This window comes from Oxyura jamaicensis, chromosome 2, assembly GCF_011077185.1.
Source record: "Oxyura jamaicensis isolate SHBP4307 breed ruddy duck chromosome 2, BPBGC_Ojam_1.0, whole genome shotgun sequence".
In the NCBI taxonomy this organism is placed as follows: Eukaryota; Metazoa; Chordata; class Aves; order Anseriformes; family Anatidae; genus Oxyura; species Oxyura jamaicensis.
The window spans coordinates 57,528,117-57,548,877 of NC_048894.1; the positions used below are offsets into that span (position 1 = coordinate 57,528,117).

At 43.1% G+C, this 20,761-nt stretch overlaps 2 long non-coding RNA genes across 2 annotated transcripts; one reads left to right on the forward strand and one right to left on the reverse strand.

Annotated features, from left to right (window-relative positions):
* Positions 1-8,415: 8,415 nt before the first annotated feature.
* LOC118162783 lies at positions 8,416-12,005 on the reverse strand. Its single transcript, XR_004748624.1, has 2 exons — positions 11,657-12,005; positions 8,416-10,130 (listed from the first exon to the last, which is right to left on the reverse strand). It is a non-coding gene; the product is annotated as an uncharacterized LOC118162783 (long non-coding RNA).
* On the forward strand, positions 10,919-20,603 carry LOC118162784. The gene is made up of 2 exons (XR_004748625.1): positions 10,919-11,437; positions 20,445-20,603. It is a non-coding gene; the product is annotated as an uncharacterized LOC118162784 (long non-coding RNA).
* The last annotated feature ends 158 nt before the right edge of the window (positions 20,604-20,761 follow it).

Sequence of the window (20,761 nt, forward strand, 5' to 3'; positions counted from 1 at the left end):
GGCAAGTGCTGGCACCATGAGTTTCCCAACGTCCTGGCCCTGTCCCCAGCAAAACTTGTAGCAACCCTGTTGCTATTTGGGCGGGAGGTGGTTATCAGCCTCAGACCCAGATTTATAAAGATACCAAAGTATTTAGTTCCTACCAGAATTGGTGCTAGGATCCTCATTATCTTCTTAAAAAATAAAATAAATGAATTTAAAAAAAGACGTGCTGTGTTGCATATGAAGTCTAATCTGCTGGCTTTGAGTTGAGGCATATTGGTGAAACATTGGAAGAGAGCTTGCAGGACTTGTTATACTTGTTCTGTGAATAAGACAAGGCTTTCTATTTCCCAGACTATCGTTCTGACAAATTTTACAGGCACTAAAATAAACAAATACCTTTCCTAGCAAATGCTGCTATTAAAAATGGTCTGACTGGATTTAAGATGGGAAGAGGCTCAAACACATCATTCCACTCTGATTACCAATGGAGGGCGATTATTCGTCTGTTTACGAGTTGCCTGTAGGCTCATGTGCAACCTCTATGCAGCTAAACCCACCTGAGCTCATTGCCCTGTTTCACACTGGGCTCTCTCTGAGTAGGCATAAGCGGGCTCCACATCTGTACTGACTGCAGCTGGAGCTTACAGCCTCAGTCCCTGCTCCCCCAAACATACAAACCACTGGCCTCCCCCAAGCTTTCACCCTGCTTTTAACCCCTCCTAGAAAATGAAGTGTCAGATGTTCGTATTAATGTAGTGGTTAACCGGCCTGTGGTAAGAACCCTTTACCCGACCGGCTTGATTTATACAGCACTCATTACCACACCAGTAATTAAGAGAGAACAGAACAGCAATACCAATGCCATATTGCATTGACTTCACCATCTTTCGATTTCAGGGATAAAACACCACTCAAGAAATGAGAGTGCAGTGGGTCCTTCAAACAGCAAACACCCTCTTGGGTACACCAAACCAAAATTATGGTGAAAGGTCACAATTTTAAGCATATTTAACATTCCTAAAGCCTGACCTGGCTGCAAAGCACCACGTAGATATTAAGTGTTTATTTCTAACAATGACACTATTTGTGCTACCTGTTATCCCTATTTTGCAGGGGGGAGGTTGGGCTGAGGCAGGCTTACAGCTTAAAAGGCCCTGGCTCCTAGTTCAGCCTCCAAGTTTATTTTCCTTTTTTTTTTTTTTTTTTTTTTTTTCTTTCCACTTTTTGCACTTGTAAGGCACACGGGTCTCCCAGAAAGGCAGTGACAAGCTCCCACTTGTGTTCCTGAGTGTTTCCATTGTAATTCTTATTTTCATTTTGCTGCTCTCTCTGCTAAGTAAAGCATGGCGTTCAAGTAAGGTCAATCTTCTGATTCTTGAGAAACTGGAAAAGAAATGTGACCTCCTTGGTTTCTTTTCCCAAGGGGAGTCTGTGTGAGCCGGCTGACTCTGCAGGGAAGCCCTCTGACTTCTGTGTGGGCTTGCTCAAGTAGGTCTGGCTTCTGTTGTACTTTATGTTAGCTCAGGGGTGAGATGCAGAGATAAAAACAGAGGTCAGGAGCAGATCTGTGAATGACAAACATCAGGATCATGCAGCGCATATGCCTCTCATGCCTCTCCCATTAGCCATAACAACTTTCTTAACCTTGGACCACACTGATGTCCCGATATAGTCTTTTAAAAAAAAAAAAAAAAAAAAAAAAAAAAAAGCCTCTAGAGATTTCAGACATACTACAACGTGCTCCAATTCAAATAAGGTCATGGAGTTGCACTCTCTAAACCTGTCATTATTACTGAGGTGCTAGCAAGGACATCAAGGTCACATTTCGACTGTTTCAAGTCAGGCCATTGCAGCTTCTTGCCAGCTTCCTATTTTTCTGCCTGGAAGGAAGATTCATGCAGTCACTCAGTTTATCAGTCCCTGTCCCTGTCCCTGTTAACTAATTCTAACCAAATTTCATGAAAGAGTAAGGACGTTGCATACCTTGTGAAACTTGGCAGTAGGTAGAGACAAGAGGATACAGCCCACAGCAGCTCTCTGCTCTGTTGCCATCAGCCCACATGGCCAATTAACATGCATCTGTCTCCACACAGGTTTGCTCCAATCCTGCTGGTATTGCAGGGTACAAGAGGGTATTGCAGATGACAAAGAGCAAAGGAAGAAAGCCCAGTCTTTTGTAGGACATCAGACAGCAATAGTTCCATTGCTCAGAGGCCCAGGCACTTGCTTTCCTTCTGCTGTGACCATATAGAAAATGGGCAAGATTTTAAACCACTCATCCATTTGCAGACTTGTCTGCAATTCCTGCAAGATACTCATCTCAAATTAATAAATTAGGCAATGTGAGTAATAAAGAGGCATTTGATCACCCAAATAAACCAGAAAAGCTGAAGTATAAGTTTGCACAAGCAAGCGCGGGTAGGCAATGTAGCATGAATGCATGAAGGAAGAAGATTAATGAAGTTTAAATTGATAAAACCTTGAGAAAGCTTGAGTCATCAGTGATAAATTTCTGTTTCTTCAGAGGAAATTAGCTTTAAAGGAAAAGGAGCTTTTAGGATGTATTTAAAGTATCAAATTGCATGTATTTATGCCCAAGTCACTTTCCCACTCCCACAGACTGGGAATAGAAGTTGTGGTCCTCGTTTGCCTCTTTGAAAACTGCAGCATCAGTTCTTTTACAGTCAAATAAGCAGTGAGCTCAGGAAGGAAGTAGGTCTGGAGAAGTTAATGTTTTTGTGATGGGTCTGATTTTTTCAATTGAATTGGGTCCCCAGATCTACAGAAGTGGCTGGGAAAGGAAGTAGTACATAAAATGAAATTATGAGGAGCTTGTAGTTATGGAGCTGCTTACAAAGATGTGGTGACTGAGAATCTGATGTAGCCTACCCAGTTTGACCCATCTCAGAACAAAAAATGTCAGGAGACAGTTTGTTTTATTTTCCTATATCCCTGGGCTGCTTTCTGGTATGCTTTCCATTATATCAGGATATTGTGTTCGTACCAGTGGTGCAGGATATCGCATGTTGGTAGCTGGGGGGTCTGATGGAAGCTGGGAGTGTGCACATGGAATTGATTAGGGGTTAGGTTCCTCTCAGTGGTAAGTCACGTGGGTATTTTAACATCTGAACCTGGGTCTGGAGGAGAGGAAGCTGTGGAGACAGCTATATCTTAATTACCTCTGTAAGGTTTACTGAAATGCTCGAAGAATTGCTCATCTGTCTGAACAGAAAGGGAGTTACTGCTGTCAAAGCTGCTGAGAGCTCAAGAAATAAATACCAGGGCGCTGAGATCAAACTGATACCTCAGGTGTGATGGGGACCGTGAGCACAGAGCATTCAGGTGACCCCTTTCAACCCTTCTTTGTATCCATGTTTTGACAGCAGTTAAAAAGTGATGTCAGCCTTTGATTATCTGGTCTGTGGATTAACTAACTTTCCCTCCATCCTGTAGTGGCAACCAATTCCTGAGGATGCAGTGGCTAGCCCTGAATCCTGCCCTGCCCACTGTTGTGTGTTGCCAGACTAGCTCTGCAGAGCTCTCATGCTGTTCTCAAAGGTGAATGCATCCAGTCCTTTGTTTTCATTACAGGTCTTTTGTATGTTTTGTATTACCCATGGTTACTTTGTCTAGCTTATCTCTCAAATTCCCTGGATAAAGGGGAAGCTCTTAGTGTTCTTTTCCCACCACCATTTTCATACTGAGCAGTTTTCTAGGTAATCTGTGAAGGTCTGGGTTGGTTTATATTCTGGGTTTGCGGTCAGCCCAGGTGGGAAACCTCAGAGATCGATGTTTGGATCCGGGTCCCATCTTGCCTTATACAGATTAAAACTTATATAGGAAAACAATTTTATTTTATTTTATTTTTTTATAATTGTGGTCAACAGGGGCAATGGCAAAGAGAAAACAAGGGGAAGCAAAAAAGGAAGAGTGCAAACAAAACCCATTTGTAGAAGCGTTTTGGTGTCGATCCGACACGTGCTTTTGAATGTAGTTTCCACTTATGCTTTGATTCCCTTTGTGGTGCTGCCTTGGGGTGCACAAGCTGGATTTCTTCCAGATCAAACTAAACAGAAAGGTGCACTTCAGGTGCAGACATAGCACACCCCGACCACTTTTACTCCATAATATGATGCTGGAGGCAATCTGAACTAAAATGTGCAGGAACAGGGACAATGTCAGAGCCTCTGTACTAGATATTTTACTTTATGGATCCAATCCTCCAATGCCACATTACCTGCTCAAATCTTAGCTTTCAATATTGTGCGTTGCTACATTGACCAACTTGCAGTAAGACATTCCTTAGGGGCATTTACATTGACTCCTCCTCATTAGAAAATAAAGTTATCATTGCTGGGAAGCCAGGCTCTTTGCAGCCTCTCTGGTCTCCACAACCTGTTCTTCCACTCAGTCCCATTTGCTGAATCTCTCCAACATGCTGCAGAAAGCACCTACTTGAGAAAGACTTTGGAAGTTACAGCTATCATAAAGGCAAAAGGAGACTGGTTGCCTGGCATGTTCTTAGGGGATTAGTTTCAGCACAGTTGCAATCTCTCTGTGATATAGTTGAGAATAATCATACTGAATTGTTCAGTGTTTGCTACATATGTCTTTATTATTTAGTAATACAGTTCTAAATAAAATGTGATAGATTTTTTTAAGCATTATGACTTATTTTGCTTAAAATAGAAATCACCATCTACTTTATGGTTAAAATGCTTTGGGGACACAACCTTAAAATACATGAGAGAAAAAATCCTTTTCCCATTCTCTTCAGTGACAGCTTTGCTATTGAACCAAGATTTCATGTGGAAAACACAAGGTAATGATTTAAATAGCATTTCTCTGGAGTCACAGCTAAACAACAAGCAATGAAGTGTCTATGATTGTTAGGGTGCTTATTATAGTAAAGAGCTGGGAGAATAGAACTGATGATCATCTTTGCTTTTTTTGGCTAGAAAGGAAAATTTGCCTACTGAGATACTCTGTATTGAATATGTGGATGCTGAGATGAATGAGAAACAGAGTTGCTGACTTTGAAAAATTGGGAAATAGGGATGGCTGTGTCATATTGGTAAATTATGCAGTGAGTGTTCCCTGGATGAGATCACCTGCGCTATTCACTTATATGAACAGTCCAGGGGTAGACTAGCTAGTGTTCTAAACATGGGTTGAGAGTTAGCAGAGGCCAAGGAGTGTTCCTGGTCAGTATTTTGGGTGCCATCACGCTGGTCTGAAGGCTGAGAGAGTTTAGCATTACAGTGGATATAATCTACTCTACACCAATTCATTTACACATTGGAGATGATTCTGAAAATGCTGGATTTACTAGTATAGTCAGCCTCTGTGTGTCTTTGTTTTAATTTGAGCAACCTATAGAAAATAATGTAGAAAAGTGAGTTAAAGCAGAGATATCTCTACAATGCAAAATAATGAGTCACCACGTGGGTAAAAGGGAAGGCTGACTTCTTCCATATTAGTTAACCCAAATAAGGACTGGTAGCTGTAGTTGTTTAGGAGAATCATGGTGTTGCAACCTCTTATCACTCCTATCTGTGTCCGCTTTGGATGCAGACAGCAGGAGATGGCTGAATCTGAAGAAACCCCCGTTAGCCGCACCCTTGATGCAACGCACATTCCTCATGCATTGACTCAGGGCTATCAGCTTTCCTCTTCTCTGTCTTTGCCATGTTTTTCCCAGCACTATAAACACCTGGGGAGACACTGTTTTGAGCAGCCACTTACTATATTTGCTCACGGTATTGAACTTTGGGTAGGAGCTGGGAAGGAACAGATCAAAGAACTTCACCGGGAAGGGAATGGACAATGAAGGTTAAGCACACCCAGCCCCAGCCAGACATCACACCTGAGCTTGGCTTTGTAGCACTTTTACTCTCCGTAAGGCAAAGTTCAGGGTATAGACTTGTGTCATCAGCTTGTGTTGTTGCCTCTCTTTTTCACTGTGGACATACCTGGGCTATGACAGTCCAGGCAACCAGTCAGGAATTAGGAGAGCAAAGCTGTAAAGTCCCTTCTTCATTTGTGCAGAATAGACAGTGAGAGCAATTCCATTAGCAACATTAATGTTAATAACCAGTCACCTACTATTACCAGTCACCCACCGTGTATATTTATGAACTGGTGACATTAGCATTACTTTTACTGACACTAGATTGATCAACAGCATGTTCAAATTGTATTTGCTGTAACCATACAGAGAGGTATGACTTCTGGCTGAGAAAGACAGTGCATATTAGCACAGTAATATCAGTGTTAAAACATTGAAATAACTCAGAAGCCTGTTTCTCTGCAGAAAGCTGCTGCTAAGTTTACTAACAATGTCTGTGGGTATAACATATCTCATTTGATCACAGTTTCATCCATATGTCCTTACCTGTACAAACTGTAAAACCCAGTTGGTAAGTTACTTCAGTGAGATCAAAGAAATGTCTAGCATCAGGGTTTGTCCCACCATTAAATTATGTGAAAAATCACAACAGTGTGAATGTGATGCTACAAATATGAAAGCAATTGATGCTTTCAAGCAGGAAATGTATTCTACTCCTTGAAATTATTGAGTAGATGCCTATAGATATGCCTTATACTCCAACAGTTCAGTAGAGAACTAGGGAGACAGAAGAAATAATATCTTTATGGGTATTAAAACTATATTGATATACAGTATATTTCATCAATATTGTATAATTATTCTCATGATACCTTGATAACTGTTCAGTTAATATTATCAATTGAAATGCTTAGTTTAAATACTGAAAGAATTTTCTATATATATTTAAGATTTTAAACAAAATGAACAAAACACTTTTTTTTTTTTTCTTTTCTGCTTTATATCGAACAAAAAGGAGGGGGCTTTCCAAAGAGAACCCATAATTCAGAAAGTAGATAACCAGCAGTTTCTCTTCAGCAATGAGTGGCATGGCATCTTTTGGTACTAAATCCCAGTACAGCTGTAAATGTGTCAGTTTTTGTTTTTATATCTACTTTTTTGGGGCCTATTTTTATTAGTGAATAAGCTGGTGCTGCAAACCTTATCCAAGTTTTAAACATTTAAAAGTCTTTTCCTGAGTTAGGAGAAGTTTTCCTAGAAAAAGTCGTCATTGAACTTGTGGACTGAGGTAACAGATAAAACCTGGACATAAAGAAATTAAAATACTAAAATGTGGGGACTCACCTGAGATAACACCACACAGTCATGTGTCAAAATACTGACTATGCAATTTAGTATAATTAAGATTTAATTCCAGCACACGTGTGTTGGTCTTGTCCTTTCTGTGTGCTGCTGTACAAATAAGCAAACAGTGTTAAGAGAAGACAGAGAGAACTTGAGTGTGTAAAGACATATACATTTTAATAAGATTATGCTCCAAAAGGAGCATAATCTGACGAAGTTTAAATACAATGTTTAGAATGAACAGCTCTTGAGTGATGACCCCAGTTCTGCCACTAACACTTTGCCCAAGGCAAATTACCTTACATCTATAAAATGGAAATGATAGCTACTAACCTGCTTTACAGGAGATTTGCAAAGATAAATTAGTTAATGTTTGTGCAATGTTTTGAACATGTAAAGTGCCATTAAGCTCAAAGAATTATTACCTCAGTTCTTGCTTTAAAACCTCAGCAGGTAGTCACAGAATACTATCATGCAAACTACAATGTCCACAGTCTCAAACATCACACTGAGATCTAAGCAAGCCAAACTGTAAAGCCCTGCTAATTCAGCACCACTTCATTTCTTCTCTTCCAATAAAAAGCCTGGCCTTTAAAATCACTTCTGTAATACAGAATCATAGAATGGTTTGTATTGGAAGGAATGGTTTGTATTGGAAGGAATCATCTAATTCCAACCCCTCTGCTATGAGCAGGGATGCCACCAACTAGACCAAGTTGATCAAAGCCCCATCCAATCACTTCCAGGGATAGGGTATCCACAACTTCTCTGGGCAACCTGTTCCAGTGCCTCACCACCCTCACAGTGAGGAATTTCTTCCTTATATCTAATGTAAATCTACTTTATTATTATTATTATTTATTTATTTATTTATTTATTTAAAGCCATTACCCCTTGTCCTATCACTACACCCCCTGACAAAGGGTTCCTCTCCTGCTGTGTTGCCATTGAGGAACAGTTGCTAATGAATTTCTGGAGAGAGGCAAATGCTGACCTGGTTCTCATTGGATGATGGAAACCTCTTATATGTGTTTATGCTAAACATGCAGAAGATATGAGATAGGTATGTATTATAAAATAAGTAAAACAAAAGAAAGTTGAACCAAGATGTTATATTTATTGTGGTATTCTCACTATGAACTATTAATTTAGAAGCTAGTGGTCAGAAGCCTGAGCTGTGTCCTATGGCCTTTGATCTATGTACATAGCCATTTGGTAATAAAAGTTTTGCAATATGAAGGAATATTGTGTGTCCAAGCTGAAATTCACTCAGTTACATTAGCTTCAAAGTAGTTATACCAATACCAAATCCAGTTGCTGGGTATGTGACCAACTATTTAGGGAAAATATCATGTTTGAATTCAAACTTTCAGAATTTTTTACTGAAAAAGGCCTGAAAGATGTACCTGTGATCAGAAATGTCTAAAACCTCAGTCTTAGAGTCTCTAAGGATCTAGTGACCTTGGCAAGTAGAGCACAGATGTCATGAAAACAATACATTTGTGCTCAGATAGGTGGGAAGACAGAATTCACAGTAGCTTGTTTTAGTAGTGCTGCACTGCCAGCATCAGATGAGACTTTCCTGTTGTGGATATTTGCAGTGTGGGAAAGAAAATGTAAATGGGAATTTGCCACGTCTTCCCTCGCTCACCTTGTCAGGAATGAAGGAGGAGTTAAGTTAGGATCAAATGCTTGGTTTTAGGGGGATTCATTTAAGGACAGGACGTGATGGGTGGTGAATTAAGTATGAAATGTTCCTGCTCAGTACAGAAGGTAGAATAACAATTGCATGAAAAAATCTGTAATACAAGTATTTGTTTTGCAGCATGTTAGGACAGGACTTTGTCAAGTTTCTCCTCTGAATTCACACGCAAAAGATTTTTCTGTTTTTCCCATGTTTAGTTTGTTTGTCTCCTTCTAGATTTTAAAAACTCCATTGCTTTCCATGTTGGTATCCTGATGCTCAGCATGCGTATCTCGAGGCATAAGCTTTTGTTTGGTATTTATCTATAAAATTGATTTGAGTTTCTTTTCTTCAATGTCTTAACTGCACTTCCTTTCATATAATGCAAGCTGAGATCTTTATTGTGAGTCGAGGTTACTTTGCAAATATTCCATCCCTAGAATTTGATTTTTTTTTTTTCTGGATGTCTCATTTTTAAAAATCCTCCAATTTGTCTAAATAAATGACAATGAATCATATATACACAAAATTTATGAGGTTGCAGCATGTGAGGGTCTTTGAAGTGATTTGAATGAAATGAATGTTGCAGTGTAAGATCAGATTCTGACCTCTGCTACAGCCACAGAACCAATCATGAGTAGAGCTGTATGGATGTTACTAATGTCTGAATTTACCTCAAAGTATTTCTTTTGCATTATTTACAAAATATAATCAAAACAGAAAGCCAGCTACATCATTCAAAACTAACTTGTCACCTAGTTCATCTTAATAAATGATTATAGGCAAAATACATGTTTAAAGGCACGTGTTCGAGCATCTCTTTTGTGCTAGTATAAGTAAATGGGGTGGTGTTTTTCTTTGCCTAATTAGCACAGTAACTTGTTAAACTATCAGCAGAAAAAGATTGTCCAGAGGAAGTTGACTGGTAAGAGAAAACTAACACATCTCTCAGAAGACATGTATCACAGAGGCAAGTCAGGATACACTCAGTGGCAGTTTTGCAATCTATTGTGTTCCAGCACACTGTGATAGACATAGGCATTTAGCACGTAATCCCCCAAACCATATGTCATTATGGACTTCAGTTCTGGACTTCCCAATTAATCATAACAGTTCATATCCTATTGACTGTGCAACTGAATTTCTTTCCTCACAAACAGCATGTAGCAAGTTTGACTGTTGAATCAGGAGGTGGCAGACCATTTACAGTGAGATCGCGGCCCAAACAAGTGGCACTTCATATCCTATTCCACTTTACGGAGGAGCAGCCTGTTTGGAGAAAAAAAAAAGAAAAAAGAAAAAGAAAAAAAAAAAAGATATTGGTAGCACAAGCATATCCCACTGATTACTGAACAGCTTGGTTTTGCCTCTCGAGGTGAAGATGCTGCGGGGGGAGGATCACTGTGCATATGTTCCTCTGCTTAATGCCTGTGGATTTCCCTGGAGCACCTCAAGAACACTTGTATTATTGTGCTTTCACTTATATTATTGTGCGTTCGTTAAGCAACTTACTACACGGAGCGATTTCTCACCGCCAGTGCAAGAAAATAGGAGCAGCATGCACAGATAGGGCCCCTGCTGTCCCGGTTCTAAAAGAGTAAAAGAGGCATAGCAGTAGTGCAGGGTGGTTTTTTTGTTTGTTTGTTTGTTTGTTTGTTTTTTGCACGCACGCACCTGGCCTTGCACTGGGGAGCAGCTGAGCACCCCGAGAACAGGGCTGTTTGCACGGGGCCGAGTGAGGTGCGCTGGTTTCTGGGGGAGCAGAAAGGAGGGCATCGCTCTGCATCCCGGCTCCTTTTGGGGACGGGCCGGAGCAGGAGGGGGTGCTGCTGCCGAAACTCCGCGCTGCTCCCACCAGGGGGGACACGGGGAAGACCGGAGGCTGTGCAAGGGCCACGCAGCTTTTCGGCAAGCAGCGGTGCAAACGCACTGGCTGAAGCCTCCGGGCGGGAGGATACATCCCCTACACAACCACCCCATACCACGAGAGGGGAGGGGGACAGAGGACCTGCCCCCCAAGTATTCTCTCCCTCTCCATCCCGGGCCAGGTGGGGGGCCGCCCTTTCCCCACCTGGGCGGGGTTCCTCCTCCCCTTCCTCCTTGCTCCCGCCCCATCCTCCTCCTCCTCGGCGTCCCCAGAGGGAGCCCCTGCGCTCCTCGGCCGGGCTGAGAGCGAAGCCGGGCGCTCACCGTCCCGCAGCCGGCCTCGGCCGCCCCGCAAGCCCCTGCAGCCCCCGGCAGCAGGAGGAGCAGAGGGAGGAGGAGGAGGAAGAGAGGGAGGAGGAAGAAAGCAACCCCCCCCCCCCCACCCCCCGCTGCGGGGCACGCACGTGTGCGCGCAGCCCTCGACGGCCGCCCAGCAGCATGCAGAGCCCAGCCGTGTGGAGCATCGGCGCCCAGAGGGGCTGAGCGCTTTGGTGTGCGGGGGAGCATCTTCGGGCAAAGCTCTGAGCCCTCGGACCCTACTGCCAGGGGAGCGACCCGCAGGATGGGCGGCCGCAGCCCCCCCGGGGCCGCTGTCCTAGTGCTGCTGCTGGGGTGCGTCGCCCCCTGCTCCTCCGTGGAGGAGAAAAAAGGTAAAGGGGGCGGGCGGGGGGGGGGGGGAATGGGGGGAAAAAAGAGTGGAAAAAGGGGGAAAGGGGTCCTACCGGAGGCACCCCGTGGGAGCCGGGTTGCGGGCGGCGGCGCGCCGCGGCCTCCCGCGGGGAGCGGCGGAGGGAAAGTCCCGGCTTCTTTCCTTGGGGGAAGAATTTAAAAAAAAAAAAAAAGAAAGAAAAGAAAAGGGGAAAACAAACCTCTAGCAGCGCTCCCGCAGCTCCGACTTCCTGATTCTAGGTTTATTTTCTTTTGTGGGGGTGGAGGAAATAAAAGGGAATAAACCTTGGCACATCTCATCGCTTGTGCTTCTCTCCTTTCGTGTTGTTTTTGTTGTTGTTGTTTTGTTTTGTTTTTTGCTTTGGCCTCCTTTTCCCCCTCCGCTCAGCTCCCCTCTCTTCCCCTCGTCCCGCAGCGCTTTCCCTGCCCGGCTCAGCCCTAGGGCTGCCTCCGGCCCCGTCCCGCACCACTCCCCGCGGAGCTCGGCAGGGAAAAACCAAGCAGCCCCCGAGCAAACCCCGGTCCGGCACCCCCTGCTTGTCGCTCTGCATCCCCCTCCCCCCCCCCCCCCGCCTCCGCTTGTCCCGCTTAGAAACGAGAAGTATCCATACACGCACCTGGGCAGGGGATGTGCGCCCAGAAATGGGGATGCACACACCTAGGAAGGGGATGTGCGCACGGAAATATCCCCGCACGCACCTGTGAAGGGGATGTGTGGAAAGAGGGAAGACTTCACGTAGGTTCAATTTCCCCCGTTGTTAAACCCAAGAGCGATTTATCCCCGTCTTTCCCTCCGTGGGGAAGCTGCCCCGACTCCGCTGTCACCCCTCGGCGGGTGCGTGGGAACTGCGCGGAGCGGCCGGGGCAGGGCGCTGGGGGCCGGGGTCAGGTTTGATATTTGAGAAACTGGTTTCGAGGGTGAGAAAAGGGTTCTGGCTGGTCAGATCCATCGCTTTTTCTCCGTGTGTGGTGTTCTTTTGTGAGTTTCGAGAGCAGGCCCTGACTGCTCTTCCAGGCAGAGCACAGTCCTCTTTATCTTGGAAATCTGCCAGCAAGGGAAAAATGCAGATTTGGTTTTTGTTGTTGTTGTTTTACTCTTTCTTTCTTTCTAAAGAAAAAGTGGGAAAAGAGAATTAATAGTGAGTAGAAGAGCTATGTGTGGCTTAAAACGACCTAGCTAGTCTTTCGTGACTGTAGACAGTAAAACCATCCTGAAAGGGAGAAACACCCCATTTGAAAGAACTAGTTGCACAACCTTAAAAAAAAGTGAAGAGGCTCTCTTGCTCCAGAAATCAAGTTCATACCTGTTGTTGATGTAACATGGGCAGTTTTTCTTTTCCGTTTTTTTTTTTTTTTTTCTTCACCCTTTGAAAATGATGGGAAGCAAGCTGACTCTACCTCCTAAGCTGTGTTAAAGCTTTTGAAGTGCAATCTCAGGTGCATATACCCTGCAGAATATGTAAAGTGTGAAGAGGAAAACGTTGTCACCTTGTTTATAGTGTTTAGTTCTGTGTCTCATGAAATTATGAGGGTGTTGTTTATTTGAGGATTATTAAATAGTCAACAGCTACGTGACAAACCCAACAGAGATTATTCACGATATGTTCTGTTAGTGAGTAACTGTTTCTGTGAGGAGAGCTGGAGCCTTGGTGGCAGAGGGGAAGGCAGAACAGTTGAATCAGTTATTTGGTATTTATTTGTTTTTCTCCACACCTGAGGATGAGTAAGAAAATAAGTCATGAGTACAAAGAGAAGCAGCATTTGAGAATCGTGAGATATTGATTTGAAGCAATAGGTCCAACAGGTAGTAGACCATCAAAGCCTGCTGAGGTCCGGTCACGTTATAGGACTCCTGGGCCTCTGAATTCTGAATAATTCTGAAAGCAAATGTGCTGTAATAAATATATGTAACATTTGTGTTTTATGAAAAAATTCTGTTGCCTCTAGAAGTTCAAATGGCATATGAATTTACACTTTTAGAAATTTCAACCCGCTTTGTTCTAGTCCCCAAAAGAGCCGATGCATCTAAATAAATAAATAAAAGTACCCAGGCAAATGTTCTTGCAGGAATAAGATCTGAATCAACCTATAAGATCTGATCAACATAATGATTTAATATAAATTTAAATACAGTTGTGTGTTTTCCCAAAATTTTAGAAAGATTTATTTGAATATGGATTAGAGAAAATTTATTTAGTTGTAAGACTGTAGATGTGAAGATGAAAAACAAACATCAACAAAAACAACCATAGAATCATAGAATATCCTGAGTTGGAAGGGACCCTTAAGGATCATCAAGTCCAACTCTTGACACCGCACAGGTCTACCCAAAAGTTCAGACCATGTGACTAAGCGCACAGTCCAATCTCTTCTTAAATTCAGACAGGCTCGGTGCAGTGACAACTTCCCTGGGGAGCCTGTTCCAGTGTGCAACCACCCTCTCTGTGAAGAACCCCCTCCTGATGTCAAGCCTAAATTTCCCCTGCCTCAGCTTAACCCCGTTCCCGCGGGTCCTGTCACTGGTGTTAATGGAGAAAAGGTCTCCTGTCTCTCGACACCCCCTTACGAGGAAGTTGTAGATTGTGATGAGGTCTCCTCTCAGCCTCCCCTTCTCCAGGCTGAACAGGCCCAGTGACAACAATGAACAGGCCCAGTGACAACAATCATGCTAATTCCAAAACCAAACAGCATTGTTGGAAACTGAAGTACACTCAAAGGGATCAATATCTACCTCTATCTATATCTACCTGCTGTAATGTTGACCCAGATTAATGATGGTGGAACTAATCTGGATTTCCACTGATGTTTTCTGGATGGCCTGTTAGGTGGTAGTGAAGATAAATACCTGTGACAGCAGGCATGTTGCTTCCTTCAGGATGCATTGGACCAATGTCCATTTTGTGTGTCAATGCTCAGGGATGGCACTACAGTTTAGCAAACTGCTTTTCATTGCTTTATTGGTTTTCTATTGCTAGTTTTGATCTGTAGTTACAGCCGTCATGGGATGGGAGCTGGGAGTGGACGTGCAAACCCACTGGGCAGCTCTGTGGCTGCAGAAGTTCTCTGTGACGCACTTGTGTACCCGATGTCTTGTATATCACTTTCTGGAAAACAAAGGGAAATTAACCTCCTTAAGGATGCTGAAGTATTCATTTCCACATGAAACGAAAGAGAGCCATGTAATATTTTGTGCAGTGGGCTATGCGTGTCCTGATATTATGTGATGCTGAATTTTACATTTTGTTGTTTCTGCACTGCATGTTATTCCATACTTACTTGTGATGGATACAAGCATTCCAGTTCCTGTGGGTCGTGCAGTGCTTCCTCCAGTTACGTGCAGGCAGCTCTGCCTTTTCAGATGACCTCCTCTCTTGTACCTGCATTTGTTTGTACTATCACTGATGCAAGAGGAGTTTTCTGTATGGAAAAAGGAGAAAGAGGCAGGGGGAGCTGTTATTTATTTGTTTGTTGCCTAAGGTCCCAACAGTGCGCTGTGTGCTTTTCTTCTTTTTTTCCTCTCCTCGGTAAATGATTGAACTTTTTGTTGGTGGTGGTTTTTCTTTTTTATTTTGGAAACTATATTTGTGAAACCGCAGAGGTGTATGCAGTTAGAGGTATGGAAACTTAGGTGCTGAAACAGTCCAATTTGGTGAAATAATGCAATTAAGAGAAGTCTTGAGTATAGACCGGCTCCTACTCCGGTGCTTCAATGTGTGAATGATTAAGGGCAAAACCCAAATCCTATTGTTAAGGGCAACTCCAGATAAGCAAGAAAAGGAAGATAATGTGACAGCAGTCATCTCCTTAATTCAGACAATTTATAAATACAGTGGCTATGTGCAAAATGCTGCAAAAGAGACTGACGTCTCAACAGAATGTGTGCATGTGTGTAGGGTGAACAAACTACCCACAGAAATGATAGTAGTAAATACAAACATATTATTTCTTGCATCAAGAGTATGTGAAGAGATTTGCAGATAAATGAGAAATCAAGATCGATGCCCTGGAGACTACAATCAGAGTAGTCCATTGTAATTCATTTGTTAATTTATAGAGAGAGACTTTCAGGGAGTGTCACACAATGCCATTATGCTCCTCGGGGCTGACTTTTGCATTTGGGTATCCATCTATCACTGAAATCACTGGGATATGTGAGCTTTAGCAGCAAGATAGCTGACTAGCCAAACCAGTTCCTTCAAAAGGTGTCCTTATCTTCCTCTAGCACAAACTACGTTAGCTTGATAGCTATTCAGAAACCAGCCTACTGAAGGGTTTACTTCATTTCAAGGAGGACGACTGTACCTTCATCAAATGTAGCAATATCAATAGTTTCAGTGCAAAACCAAACTCCTGGATTAGTCCAAGTTTCGGTAGTATGTGTGTATCAGAGGGTACAGTCACCCTGTGCATGTGAGCATTGCATCAAAGAAAAAACTCACATGCATTCAAAATTCAGTAGTCAGCATGTCATGGTCTACACATTAGCATTTACAGGTACGAGAGCTCATGTCAAATCTCATGTTACACTCTGGTCTGTATTTCCAAAGTGCTTGTGCAATGCAAGGGTGGTTGTACTGTCAGAAGTACTTTGACTTGTAGGACTTTGCTCTGGGGAGCCAGAACTGGCTGTATCCACGAAAGCATCCTCTAGCCGGTCTATGTGAGGAGCGCTTTCCAGGGTGACTCAGCCCACAAACCCGATTTAGACTAGTCAAAAGAGCGGGGATGTCTTATTCTCTAAAAGTGACTGGCTAGCTAAAACAATTGTTATTTTGGAAAGGTGTGAATTGCATTAGAAATCTTTTATTATTTCTGAAAATACCATTCTGCTGTGCTGCTCTCCTTGAGCCCCTACTATTGAAAATGCAGTTGTGTCAGTCAGGGCTCAGCTGGCACAGAGACTGCACTCAATCTAGCTAGGATTTTGCTAGTTTTAACAGGTGATTGGGAAGGGAGCAGGGTTTTTATTTGATCCTCAGTGGAATGGATGTTCCAGCTTTTTGCCTCCCGGATTTGCCATGCAGTAGCTGTGGAAGGTGTGTAGCCTCTGATGAATGCTCAAGCAGTAATTATTGCCGGGATGAGTCTAGTCACCTGTCTTGCTCTCACCCCAGGGTCAGCTTGAGCAACATGCCTGGCTGTAAGTGCAGTTTGAAAAGTGAGTGCAGAATTTGCTTCTCTGGGTCCTACGCAAGGCTTCACCCAGCGCCCAGGACGTGGGCGATGACTGAGCAGGAGCTGCTGCTTTGCCCAGGCTGCGTGACATCAAAGGCTTGGGCATGACAAGGGATTAACAGAGAGGTCCTCGCCTCTGGGATGTGCCCTTCCAATGAGGCTGATGCAATCAATGCCTGGCACCCCTGGGTCCAGGTGACAGGGGTGGGATGGAAGCCGGGTCAGGGTGATTCATTAGAAATCCTCACGCCGCTGCTCCTCATTTGTACCTGCCAGCTCTGGAGATCTTGTGAAGCACACAAAGGCACAGGGAGCCAGCAGCATGGATTTATCACCTCTGTGAAGGTGGAAGTAGAAAGCATTCAGGTCAACTTTGCTTTGCCAGGAGTTAATGGTACCTGGGATGGGAATCCACCACTCGATGTTTCCTGGAGATGCGGACAGTTGTTGTTCAGCTTGGTACAGTATCTGCTGCCCCCACTACATATGTAACAATTTGGCTTTCTCCTGTGCAACTTGGCTTCCAGGAATATGTCATTAGTAGGTGTAGGATGAGATCCAGTATCGTTCCTGCCCATTCTGGTTCTCAATGTGTTACTTCCTGTCTTCTAACTACACCAAACTGAACTGTAATGCTTTTTATTTAGACCTGAATTTTGCTGACCTAATAGCATTGAGTAATAATGTACTTTTTTTCTTCAGAAATAGTTGCAGAGCATTTGGCATGAATATGGGCAGCAGAAGTCATTCCTAAAGGAAATGTGGAGAAAAAAAAAATATGTTCCACGTACAGAGAAGTTGTATCAAAAAAAAGTCTATTCCTGCTGAAGCAAAATTGTTAAGTATTGAAAGGGCTATGATGTGCCCTAGTGGTATGTCCCACAGAGAACATGTACGTGTAGGTGTGAGTCTTGTGCTCTCTGGGCTTAATAACATTATTAAGGGTTGTTCACAGGGATGAAGCATGAGAAATCCTTATTAGTTTTCCTGTTCAAACACAAACTTTCTGATGACCACTGAAAATGCAAAGAGACATGAGTTGACAATTTGGCTAAGTTGTACACTCGCTACCATGTTGAGAGAGCTATTGGTATTCATGTAGAATGTAATGGTGTGTGAGCTTTCGTTCTGAAGTTTTAATGCAAAATAGCTTTTGCCTGCCGACAGATCCATGCAAGGCAGATGCAAGGTTCCTCCTCCTGCTGGTGTGCCTTCTCTAGCCCAGCACATCTGTGTACATGAAAGTAAACATCTACGTGTTCACATGCATGTCTCGCTATGAGAGTGCATCAAATCACGGGTGGTTTTTGTTTGTTTCAGTGGTTGAGGAAGGAAAATAAGAATAACTTCCAGTCAAACTGAAACAAATATATTAGGGTGGTTCTATTGAAGTGAAGAAGAAAAAAAAAAATGAGAACACTGAACACACCAAAAATATTTTAGGATAATCTGGAAGACCTAAGAATATTTCTTTTCTTTTTAAGTTGGCTAAAAAAAGAAAATCAAATGCTATTTGAAATGAAAATTTGCACGTTTATTTTGAAAATACCAGAGCACCACTTAATTTTCTTAAAACTCCCTCCCACTCGGTTTTTGGAGCAAGGTGTGTTTGCTGCATTTTTGGCTCAAATTAATGAACCAACTAAAATTCTATTCTTCCTCCCTGAAAAACTGAGGTTTGGGGGTTGGAATAAACTGTCATTTGTGTACAGGAAAAAAAAGCCTTGCTCAAAAATGTGTGAAGGTTAGGTAGAGGGATAAATACAGTCTGAAATATTTGTGATAGCTTTTCCATTTTCATCAAGTAATAATAAAAAGCTTGGTTACATGCGCTGGCATGCCTGCATGTGGTGCCTGCGCTGAACCATGTCACCCTCCATCCAGAGGCTGGCACAGCAGGGTGTAGTGGTGTCCCAGCAGTAGGACAAGCCTTTGGGCAGGCAGAGTGAAAGCTGCCGAACAGTAGCAGTGCCCCAAGGGCCAGCAGTGCTGCTGTGTGGGTTAAAAGCCTTCTGTGTGTAGTGGTTACTGCTCTGTGGTTACCTTATTTTGCAAAGGTGCTGTGGGAAGGGCGGGTGCTACCCACCTCACCTCCTAGCCGTGCCCTCCACCTCCTTGTCACCTGCAGAAGCTGCAGCTTTGCCAGCCCTGACCATCCCAAGCCCCTCAAAAATTAGATTTAACGTGGTACTAGCAAAGGCAGTTTTGCCAGAATATCTCAGTCCAGGCTGCTGGAGTAGACAGCTCCTCTGGCAGAGCAGGGTGATGCTAGGCAAGATGTTTTCCAGGGAAATGTGGAATGAAGGAAGGAGAAGAAGATATAAAACAGCCGTTTTGATGACAGGATAGTAGTGCTTTAGCTCTGGATTTTACAAGAAGAAAATTATCAGTTTGTGGGAACTGGGTTTGTGTCCATTTTGTAATCAAAACAGTGGCATAATCCCTGATTTCCTGTCACCAAATGCAGCTGTAAATATGAAGATAATCAGGAGAGTCATGGAAGTTGAACGCTTTTGGCATTGGGGCACCACAAGCTTACATAGCACTTCTCCTAGGTAGGGAAAGTATTATTTTACCTATTAAGAGCCACGGGATCAGAGCCATGGAGATTTTGAATGGTTGCCTGAGGCAACACATCTGGTCACTGGCAAAATTGCCTGTTGGGATTTTGGCCTCTCGCCCTGTGCCCTAGCTGATGATGAGCTCTGCCTGTAGTTTAAGGTAGCCAGCTTCCTATCTGGGGGCTGATTCACAAGCTTTGAAATGACGTCTGGTGCAGAGCATCCTTTCCTCTCCTTCCTGAAAGCTACTCTGAGCCTCTTTCCCCAACAGCTCCTTGTCCCTGGAGGGATGCTGGCCATAGTGCACGCAGTGGCCAGCCTGGGATGTGGTGACGTGTGGCATGCATCTGGCTTGGCTTCTTGCTGCCAAAGTGCACTTGTTCTCTACCTGTGCCTGGCCCCTTGCTCCAACAGCATGGGGAAGCCCCAGCAGCTACTGAAATAGCAGCATGAGGTGGTAGCTGCTAGTCAAAATGGGCTTCAAGTAGATACCTTCTTGTGAAGTCTGAATTGTTTCTGAAGTCACTGTTTTTACATAGCTGCAGCTCAGTTTTAATGGCAGTGTTCATATTTCTGATGCCTAACTGAAGAAAAAAAAAAAAAAAGGCAGCTCTCACTAGGATCTGTATTCAAACTCCCCTCCCTCCCCTAAGATCAGAGAGACATATGTGCACTTCTAAAAGATGAATTTGATTTGAATCTAAGATAGTAAATAATACTTTTTCAGAGCTGTATTTTTATTATGGCTGCATGTTGTGATTCTCTATTGCTTAGCAATTCCCTGATCTTGGAAATACCATTGCATATAATTAATTCAGTTTTGAGTTAGTTAGTTACTGATATTCTTAAAGTTCAAAATGCATTTGTAGAAGTGTTTTCTGAAGTTCACTTGGGAGGTAAGACTAAGGAAGGAGGCAGGGTACAAGGAAGAAGCTTGTTTTAGCAGTTGGGTCAGTTATTTCAACAATGCCTTTAGCAAAGAAGCAAGAGGCTGTTTGCACAAATCAGTAACTAGTTCTCATGATTCAGATTGAATCACATAGTTCAAGTCATTTGAATAAATAAATGACTACTAGTAAATGAGACAACCTCTGCAATTAGGATGGCATGCTGCGTATTTCTTGTTATTTATTATGTGGCTTTCAATAGATACGATTAAGTTGGGTTACATTTGGAATGCTAGGTGGCATTTCAACACAAGCCACTTAACCAAAGCTTACATTAAAATGAGATATCCATTTGTTTTGTACAGGTGGCATTGCGTTGCATCTTCAACACTTATGTTTTCCTCAAGCAGACACATAACAGGGAAAAGGATTCCTCTAGCCAAACGCACCTCCAGTTTTCTATCGTACCAGGGAATTCTCAAGCAGGTTCTTCCCAATCATTTGCAATTTGCTGCAGTCTTTGCTTTCCTTCATATGTTCCTGGGCTGTAAATTCCAGTGAATGGAAAAAACAGCTTTTCTCAGATGTTGCACATGGATTACATGTTATCCCTTGTGTTTCCAAGGGGATGTGCTTTGTGGGTCACCTCAGACTTTTGCTGCTCGGTTTGGACTTGTGACAA